The sequence below is a fragment of the Elephas maximus genome, chromosome 7, assembly GCF_024166365.1.
Source record: "Elephas maximus indicus isolate mEleMax1 chromosome 7, mEleMax1 primary haplotype, whole genome shotgun sequence".
In the NCBI taxonomy this organism is placed as follows: Eukaryota; Metazoa; Chordata; class Mammalia; order Proboscidea; family Elephantidae; genus Elephas; species Elephas maximus.
The window spans coordinates 55853575-55865119 of record NC_064825.1 but is presented as its reverse complement, the minus strand read 5'-3'; positions in this window follow the sequence as shown (position 1 = coordinate 55865119).

Below are 11545 nucleotides of genomic sequence, written 5' to 3'. Positions count from 1 at the left end.
GAAGTGCCTATACCTCTATGATCATTTGTACCAACAGAAAACTCTTTCGGTGGCCAGGACTTTTCCAAAGTACTTCAAGTTACTTTGTTATTAGTTGCAAGACACTTAAGGGAAAACTCCCCAAAATGCTATGAAATGAGGAGGAGGGATTGAAATAGGAGGAAACGTGGGATGTGAAGTTCAGGAAGATATCCACCTGTGACGTTCATCTGCCTTTCGTAGTTTCCTCTTTTTAGCCATGCCTGCTCTATTTATGTGCCTTTCTAAGATTGTGTTGATATTCATTTGGCAATTAAACCGTACTTATATTCCTTGACTCACTATTTCCTCATTAGTCAAAAATATTACAATTAACCATAGAAACAACACAAAAGTCACATAAACATCTTAATAGAGGTAGAAAAAGAAAAAGCATTTAATTAAATTTAGCATCCATATATGATATTAAAAAAAAATCTCAGAAAACTATGAAAAGGAAAACTTGCTCAGTTTGGTGAAAAACATCTATGAAAAACTTATAGCTAGCATCATGCTGAGTGGTAAAGCACTGAGTGATTTGCATACTAGGATTAGGAGAAGGCAAGAATATCAACTAGCATCAATTTATTTGATATTTTTACTGGAGATTCTAACTATTCAATATGGCAAAAAAAAAAAAAAGACAAAGATTGGAATGAGAGAAGTATACTTGCCCTACTCCTAAATGGCAAGTTATGTTTATATAAGAAAATTGTGTTCTACAGCTAACCATGTAGCTTACTTATTACTTATCTGTATATCAGAATGAATATTTCTATATACTATTAGTAAACAAATGGTTCATTTTTTAAAATTTTACAAGAACATGTACAATGACATAAAAAACTGAAGTATTTAGGAATAACTACTGAAAATTATAAAACACGGATAAAGAAATGAAAGAAGGACTAAATAAATTTTCAAATGTACCATATCATATCAATGGTTTGCAAGATTCAAATTGCTCTTAGTATGTCAACTCTTTCAAAATTGGTAAACACATTCAAAACAGTTTCAGTTAATACCAATAAATTTATGTTGATTCTAAACTAATTATGTGAATACCCAAAACACCTTGGAAAAGGAATAACAAAGCTGATGTTTTATATTAAAGATCTTCAAAGTTATAAAGGTACAGCAATCAAGTCAGTGTAATTATTTCACAATGATAAGCAAATAGATAAATACCTATCTACCTAAAAAAACCTACCTACTTAAAAAAAAAAAAAACAGTGCCTACTAGAGCAGGATAAAAATTAATCAATATCTATGCTCAATTAAATTTTTATAAACACTTCAATATAGTAATTCCACGAGGATAGGTAAGTTGTCCGTCCAATGGTGCTAGTGCAACTGAATATGCCTAGGAAAACATGACCTTTGGACTCAACCTCACAACACACATAAAATATTAATCATATTTCTGTCATAGACTTAGATAAAAATATCAAACTCTAGTCATTAACATACTGCATAGAAGAATATATGTGCAACCCAGTGGAAAGCAATGGTTTCTTAAGACATAAAAAGCAATAACCAGACAAAAACTAATCAAATAGATGTCATCAAATTAAAAACTTTCCATTAAGAAAGTGAATTTAGAAGGTACATGCTGAGAGAAAATATTTTCAATCCCTATTTCTGACAATGGGCTTGTGTCAAACTTGTATAAAACATGTTCACAACTAAAGAAGCCCAGTGGTGCAGTTGTTAAGTGCTCGTCTGCTAACCAAAAGGTTGGCTGCTAATCAAAAGGTTGGCAGTTCAAATCCACCAGCTGCTCCTTGGAAACCCTATGGGGTAGTTGTACTCTGTCCGACAGGGTCACTATGAGACGGAATCGACTCGAAGGTAATGTGTTTGTTTTTGTTTTACAACTAAAAAATAAGAAAAACAAATCATAGAAAAGGAAGCAAAGAGACCTAAATTGACACTTCACAAAGGAAAATATACAAATGACATAAGATTGTCAAAGTTACTAGTCATCAGGGAATGAACAGTAAACTGAAATGAAATGTCACTAAAAGTAGAAAGAATGACAGCACCAAATTCTGGCCAGGATGTGGAGCGGTAGGAGCTCTCACACTGATAGTAGAAATTGACTATAAATTGAATATAAAGCAATGTTGGGGGATAAACAAGTCATTTCTTAAAAATTTCTCATAAACCACACCAATCATTGTATACAACAGTTGAATTCCTAGGTTTTACCCAAGATAAAATAAAACTTCTGTTTAAACTAATTGTACACAATTGTTCGTTAACAACTTTATTTTATGATTTTCCTAAAGTGGGAAAACAAACACAAATGTTCATCAAAAGATGGGTAATCACACAAATTTTGGAATATTTACCCAATGAAATTCTATTCAGCAATAAAAATACATCAACTGCAGATAACAGCAGATCGACAGCAGAGATGAATCTCAAAATAGTTATGCTAACGATGGCGGCTAGTTACAAGAGTCTATATTAACTTCTAGAATATGCAAAAAAATCTATGGTGAAAAATATCAGGTCGGTGTTTGTGCCGTAAGAGAGAACAAAAGTTCACTGAAAAGGAACACAAGAGGATTTTTTGAGGTGATGGAAAAGTTCTAAATCGTAATAGAGTACGGGATAAATGCGTATATTCATTTGTTTAAAATGTGCACTTAATATATGTGCATCTATATGTGCACAAATTTTATCTAAAATAATCAAATCCAAGCCTACAGAGAATAGAAGAGTATTTATGGTTGTTGAAATTAAGTGATGGGTACATTATAATACTCTTTTTAGTTGTATATGTTTGAAGTCCTTCATAATGAAATGCTATAAAGAAATCTACCTAGTAAGAGAAAAAAAGGTTTTTTTTTAGAGAAAAAGTGAAACTTCGATTTAACGAATTATTCAATTTGGATCTTATTTTAGCGATGATATTCACTTTGAATGAGACATTAAATAATCTCACCAAATTAATACAAAACTCCAGAATCCTAAAATAAGTACCATATTTCATAATCACATTCAAAGAGCATAAAATAAACATTTGTGAAGATCAAATATTATGTAATGACTTCCATTATTAATATGATCTAAGCTTTTTATTCCTCATATTTTCCTTCTTATACACACTCATCAGCTTCTCAGTGAAATGCTAACCATAGTACATTATTTATGACTGTTTGCAACAAGCTCATTGATAACCGCCATTCCTCTGAATGATGATGGACTGCGTAGAATTACAAAGCCAGACCAAAGGCCAGAGTAGTGTCTTAGGCTGTGCCCTACAGTTCTCTCCAAGATTTCTTTAGAGTTTACCCTTTATTTTACAAGAGTTACAGTATATATTTATTCCAAATTGAACAAAATTCTATATTACCTTTAGAAAATTCAAATCTAATGTCTGGGAGCCAACGGTTTTCTCGATGGGAAATAACCCAATTGGATGGCCTCCAGGGTGCATTTTTTTCCTCCACTTGAAATATAAACACTCTCGTTGTTCTCTTTCGTTTAATTGAATCTTTATTCTAGAAAAAGGGTCCATCAAAGACAATAATATTTGCCAAACACTCTGCTAAATTATTTATACAAATATTCTCACTCAGATTTCGTAACAACCAACTTTACATAAAAACAGCTGAGATTAAAGGAATCTAAAAAACTTGTCTAACGTAACTCATAAAAGTCAGTTGTACAGCTGGGTTTCAAAAGTGGCTTTGTCTTCATATTATTAAATCTCATAAACTTTGTTCAATATTTCTTTTGATTAAGTAGGTCTAGAAGGATGAAGTAATTCTAAGTTAAAAAGGAAAAGAGTCTATTTTCCATTGCACAGTTATTTAAAGCCTATATATCCAGGACAATTATGGAAATATTTTTATAATGTATTAACATGCTTTCACTTATGAAAGATGTTTAGCCTGGGACGAATATACAAATTCCTGGGAAATAACCCTGATACATGGACTCTGTTCGTTGGAACAAAAAACAGAAAAAAACAGGATTCTTTAAGTCAGAGTAACTTGTATTTTGTGTCACTGTACTGATGACAAGCACATTTACAGAATCTGATCCTCAAACACGCCTCAGACTCAGGTGAACTGGTACTGTCACTCTTGGTTTGTAGCTCAGAGTATGAAGAACTTTCCCAAAGCTGTACGGCTAATAAGATCCATAAACTATCTCAAAGATGTCACTCTACTGAACAACACATTGTTCTCCCTGACACAGTCTATAGTTCTGGAATCTGGTCATTCGTTATGCTCATATCTGCATTGAAAGTATATCCATCTGTTGTCTGAATGCTCCTAGTCTATAGTGTTAGCTGTCATAAAGAGACCCTGGCACTTAAATCTGCAAAATATCTTAAGTGATACTACCTGATGTGACTTCCAGAAAGTCTCCTCAATGTCCACAGTGCTGGTCTGCCCCACCTGTTAGAGCCTTCCTGTTGGGGGATAACCACAATCACAAACTATGACCTGGACTCCCTTTCCAGGTACAGCATTCTGCCTGTCCCTGCAGTGTCAGGCTGGCCCTGCTTAGGACCCCTCAAGAGGAACCCTTTATGCAGGGGATGTAGCTCCCTTGGGAAGCATGTCCTTTGCTAGTCTCTCTCGGGAATAAGAGCATTTGAGAGTTTATGCTAAGCATTACGAAGCCTCTCATCTCATCTCATTTCAAACCGACATTACTGGAAATCTATTTCCTACACTCTCCTATGATCATGTCTACTGTCCTTACTGGCCAACATAGCAGCCTATCTGGGCATAAACTCAGCTATAAGGAAGGGGAACACAAGATTGGATCCAGAAGTAAATGACTAAATGATATTTTTTTCCATTCCAGTAAGTTTACTAAGCTATGGGTGAAGGCAGTTCAACAATATATGTATTTTCAAATATCCAAAATTTCTCTTTTATGTGTTGATTCTGGAATGGGGGATTATCAGACAATATCATAAATACCACATGTAAGTAAAATTGTGCTTAAAATCATTCAAAAGCAGTTGCAGTGGTACAACAGGGAATTGCCAGAAATTCAAGCTGGATTCAGAATTCAGAACAGGGTTCCAAACAGGCGATATCATTGTTGATGTCAGATGCATCTTGGCTGAATGCAGAGAAAACCAGAGAGATGTTTATCTCTGTTTTATTGTCTATGCAAAGGCATTTGACTTTGTGGACCATAACAAATTATGGATTTGTATCCAGTTTGTAGATCCAGAACACTTAACTGTACTCATGCAGTACCTGTATGTAGACCAAGAGGCAAGCGGTCATTCGAACAGAACAAGGGCATACTGAGTGGTTTAAAGTCAGGAAAGGTGTGTGTCAGGTTTGTATCCCTTCACCATATTTTTTCAATCTGTATACTGAACAAATAATCTGAGAAAGTGTACTATATGAATAAGAAGGGGGAATCAGGATTGGAGAAAGAATCATATGCGATATACAGATAACACAACTTTGCTTGCTGAAAGTGATAAGGATTTGAAGCAGTTACTGATGAAGATCAAAGACTACAGCCTTCAGTATGGATTGCACCTCAACATAAAGGTAACAAAAATTCTCACAACTGGACCAATAAGCAACACCAAGTGTAAAGGTAGAAAAGATTGAAGTCAAGGATTTCATTTTACTTAGATCCGCAATCAGCGCTCATGGAAGCAGCAGTCAAGAAATCAAAAGACACATTGCGTTGGATAAATCTGCTGCAAAAGATCTCTTTTAAGTGTTAAAAGACAAAGATTTCCCTTTAAGTACTAAGGTGCACCTGACCCAAGCCACAGTGTATTCATTCTCTTCATATGAATTCGAAAGCTGGACAATGAATAAGGAAGACCAAAGAAGTGATGCCTTTGATTTATGGTGTTGGTAAATAAAATATACTGTGGACTACCAGGAGAATGAACAAATCTGTCCTGGAAAAAATATAGCCAGAATGCTCCCTAGGAGCAAGGATGGCGAGACTACGTCTTACATACTTTAGATATGTTGTTAGAAGGGACCAGTCCCTGGAGAAGGACATCATATGGTTAATAATAATAATAATTTTAATAGGCTAGTAAAGTTTTCCATTGGATTCTCCAGTACACAAGCTTACTCTGTTAAAGGGGATACCCACTCCACTGGAAAATCATGAAGAGAATAGACTTGAGACAAGATGGTGTGTAGCTGCTTTCTTTTGAAGACTTTAGCAGTTTTAGTGGTTCAAGAATTCTTGGAACTATTGTTATATCTCTAGGCAGGAGAGTCTATGAGAAGGGATTGACTCACATTTTTTCTCTTCAAGGCACCTCTAGTTCTACATTTCCTGTCATGGACCCAGGTACACGTCCGGGTCACAAAGAATCTGAGATGATGGTGTAAGGGTTAGGCGGGTCATCTCTACTTTTTGTTTTCCCCAGTATATGGTTGCTTACACTGATCTTCTCTAGCCACTTTTTTTTTCTAAACTTACATACCTTCTTTATCCCATTCCAATGCTAAACCCAAATCTACTGTAAATATAATCCTGGAAAAAAAAATAATGCCAAAAGAACTAGGTTTAAAATGACCATCTTTCTGAAACTGGGGAGTAGAACATTCATTGGAAAAACTAAACGGGGAGTGATTATATATTAAAACAAAGAACATTTGTCTGGACGCACCACAAATCCTCATTCCTCACTGGTTGTAATTAACAGAAAAGCAAAATTGCTTTGTTGATGGTGGTTGTGGTGGTCGTGGTGGTGTTTTTTTTTATTTTGTGTTTCTTTTTTCTAGGAAAGGGACAAAGACTTAGAGAAAGAAATGTGAAATACAGGGAAATGATTTAATGGAAAGACTCTGAGTCAGACAATATGGGTCTGAAACTCAGTTTGTCTGTTTACTGGATATGTGAGTTTGGGCAAGAAATTTAAATGGTGTCTCCATTTCATCATCTGTAAAATAAGCAGAATAAACACCTGGCACAAATATTATTGTGAAGGTTAAGAATATATATATACTTGTACAGCACTTAAAACATCCTGATACATAGTAAGAAATTCATACGTTTGTTGATAATGGCTTAGTTGTGTCATTTGTTTATAGCATGTGTGAAAATATGGAGTAGGACAATGGTATAAATTATGTGAGGGAGGAATTGGAAATGTAATATTTTAAATTACAGGCAGACCCTGGGTTATAGACAAGATCCGTTCCCAACAGTGTCTTTAAGTAGAATTGTAGGTGAGTTGAAATAGTAGCACAGAGTTCTTATTTAGCCTTACTTCAGTGCAAGAAAAAGGCTCAAAGCCTTTTCAATTATATAAAAGCTGCATGTGCTGCGAGTGAAGGTGATTGTGATGAACAATTTGTTTTGACTTGTGATTGGTTCAATCATTTCAAAGTCAGGGCAAGTTTACATAACATTAAAGGGCAAGTACAAGGCATCTATAAATTGGACATCCATACCCCGGGGACTGCCTGTAGTTATGCTGCACATATGAGGTATAATGTTATTTGAAAGTACACTCTAATACATTCAAAAATATGTTTTAAACTCTATCTCAGCCACTAAAATGTTTATTAAAATAGTAATAAATAATAAGTCAATAGAAGAAATAAAATATGTTTGGTTAGGAAAAATGAAGGCAGAAAGGAGGGAAAGAGAAAGAATAGATGGAACAATTAGGAGATAGCTATCAACATGGTCAGTTTTAACCTAGCCATATGAATCATCACATTAAATATGAATTATTTAAACAAAGCAGTCAAAGTCTGAGATTGTCAGGCTGGATTAAAAAAATAAGACTTCATTATAGATGGCCTTTAAGAATCCTTCTTTAAACATGAATACTTAAATATGTTTAAAAAACAGATAAATGTAGATTTTGCTAACAATAACCCAAAGACTGGAATATCTATATTAACATCAAATAAGAGAGATTTTGGGATAATTAATATTTTCAGAGATAAAGGATAATAAAGAAATAATTTTTAAGAAAAAATAATTTTAAATAATCTTCAATATACATGAACAAAAAAAAAATTTAAGAACTAGTGGAACTAAAGGAAAATTAGACACATTTGTAATTATACTTAGGATTTCCTAAGTGGTGAAAATTTTTAAGCTCTCGGCCACTAGCCAAAAGTTTGGTGCTGCAGACCCACACAGAGGCACCTCAGAAGACAGGCCTGATGACATATTTCCCAAAGATCACACCCTTGGAAACCCTATGGAGCAATTTTACTTTACACATATTGGGTTGCCATGAGTTGGAACTGACTGGAGGCAATGAACAGCAACACGACAATAATTATAGTTGGAGGTTTCACCTAGTATGACCAACCACACAGCTTTGCCTAGCACTGAGAAATTTCCTGGGGGCACGGAACTTCCACTGATAAATCTCGGAAAGTCCAGGGTACTCAGAGATGGTTGGTTGTTCACCTTAATTTACTCCTTTCTCAGTAATTGAACAAACATGTAGACAGGTGCTGTAGAAAACCTGAATAACATTATCAACCAACTAGACACTGTTGACATTTATAGATTGCTCCTTCCAACAACCTAAGAACATAATTTATTTTCAAGCACACAAGAAAATTTACCAAGACAGAACATCTTGACCATAAAACAAGTCTCAACAAATAAAAATCATACAAAATATGCTCTCTGACAATAAAGGGATTAAACTAGGAAACTAGAGAAAAGGTATCTGGAAAATCATCAAATATTTGTAGTTTAAATGACATATTTAAATAGCTCATGGGTCAATAAGGAAGTCTCATGGGATATTAAAATAATCTGAATAAAATGAAATTGAAAATGCAACATATTGAAATGTTGGGATGCAGCCAAAACCATATTGAGAAGAAAATTTATAGTCTAAAATGCATACATTGGAAAAGAAAAAAGGTATAACACCAATAACTTATACGTTTTCACCTTAAGAAGCCAGGAAAGTAAGGGGAAATGAAAATTAAAGTTTTGATAAGGAAAGAAATAACATTTTTAGTGTGAAAACCAATAAAATAGAAAGTGGGTGGGCAGAAGAGAAAGTAGATAAACTCAAAAGTCAATTCTAGGAAAATATCATTTTACATGATAAAATCATTCCTAGACCGATTAAGACAAAAAGAAAGCAGAGGTAAATTATCAATAGCATATCAGGAATGCAACAACAATGTTCACTTTCAATCTTTTTATTCACCATTGTATTGTCCTTCATGGAAACCCTGGTGGCATAGGGGTTAAGAGCTACAGCTACTAAACTAAAGGTTGGCAGTTCGAATCTACCAGGTGATCCTTGGAAACACTATGGGGCAGTTCTACTCTGTCCTATGGGGTCGCTATGAGTCGGAATTGACGACGGTAATGGCTTTGTTTTTTGTTTTTTTTTTTCATATTGTCCTTCATAACCAGTGAAATAAGGTAGGTAAAATAAATAGAATCTCATGCTTGAAGCAGATAATTCTAAAGAACTACAGACACTTTTATAATACTGATGAATAAATTTAGCAAGTTTGGAGAATACAAGATCCAAACTCAAAAATCAAATATATTTTATATATTTTGTTGCTGTTAGGTGCCATCAAATTGATTCTAAGGCATAGTGACCCTATGTACAACAGAAGGAAACACTGCCTGGTCCTGCACCATCCTCATAATTGTTGTTATGCTTGAGGCCATTGTTGCAGCCACTGTGTCAGTTCATCTCATTGAGGGTTTTCCTCTTCTTTGCTGACCCTCTGCTTTACCATATGTGATGTCCTTCTCCAGGGATAGGTCCCTCCTGATAACATGTCCAAAGTATGTGAGACATCCTCACTTCTAAGGAGCATTCTGGTTGTACATCTTCCAAGACAGATTTGTTCATTCTTTCGGCAGTCCATGGTATATTCAATATTCTTTTCCAACACCATAATTCAAAATTTAGCAGCTATAGCTCTTAACCACTACACCACCAGGGTTTCCCAATTTTTCTTTAGCCCTCCTTATTCATCGTCCATCTTTTGCACGCATATAAGGCTAATGAAAACACCATGGCTTGATCGGGTGCACCTTTGTCCTTAACATGATACCTTTTTAAAGAGGTATTTTGCAGCAGATTTGCTCAATACAGTGCATTATTTGATTTCTGGAATGCTGCTTCTGTTGGCGTTGATCGTAGATCCAAGTAAACCGAAATCATTGACAATTTCAATCTTTTCTCTGTTTATCGTGATATTGCTTATTGGTCCAGTTGTGAGGATTTTGTTTTCTTAATGTTGAGGTATAATCCATACTGAAGGCTACATCACAGCAACACGCAAGTCACCATATTATGACAATCTGACAGAGGCCTGGGGTTATATATTTTAGCAATAAATAATTAAAACTAGAATTTCAAAAATCAGGTCCCAATAGAAAATAAGACATGAAATACTGGGAAACATTTACAAAACATGTTCAAAATGTGTACACTGAAAACTATAGAACATTAGAGACAGAATTTAAGAAAGACCTACACAATGCATAAATGCAGACCAATATTATACCTATGGATTGGAATATCCATGTTTTGCTGATTAGATAGCACACTTTTCATGGTTTGTCTATCTTCTTTCTAAGACTGTTCTTGGTTTAGAAAATGTGTTTATTAACAAAATAAATAATAATAAATAATAATAAATAAAAGATGTTACTTTTATGTAGAAAAGTATTAATATAAATGACATCAGAAATATGGAAACAAATTATAATAAGACTGTAAAAAAGAGAAACATGGGATTTTTTTTGGAAGAAAGATTGAGATGAGCCTTGAAATATTTAGAATTACTAATTTAGAAGAAGCAATAATACGAATTATAGGAAAGTCTTCATGTTTAAAAATAAAATGAATATAAACCAGGTGTGGATTGTCCTGGATGAATTTTGTATGCCTTAGTAATAAAGGCTAGGGTGATAGTTGGAAAATTAAGATGACTTGAAACATTTACTGATAAAGGACAAAGACTAGAGCCTTCAATATGGATTACCACTGACCATAAAGAAAATGAAAATCATGACAAAAGTTGAAGAAACTGAAATTGTCAAGGATTTAATCCATGAAACCAGCAGTCAAGAAAAGAAATAAACAAAAAAATGGATTGCATTGGGCAAGCCTGCTACAAAAAAAACCTCTTCAAAATTTTAAAAAGTAAAGAGATGACTAAGGTGTGACTGACCCAAGCTATGGTCTTTTCAGTCACCTCATATGCATGCAAGAGCTGAACAAGGAAAACAGAAGACAGAAGAACTGTGATGTTGGTGAAGAATATTGACTATACCATGGACTACCAGAAGAACAAACATATCAGTCTTAGAAGAAATATAATCAGAATATTCCTTAGAAACAAAGATAGGGAGACTTTGGCTTACTCACTTTGGACAGGTCATAAGGAAAGACCAATGGCTGGAAAAGGACATCATGTTTCATCAAGTAGAGGGTTAGAAAAAATGATAAATACCCTCCATGAAGTGAATTGACATGGTGGCTGCAACAATGGGCTCCAACATACCGAAGATTGTGAGGATAGCACAAGACAGGACA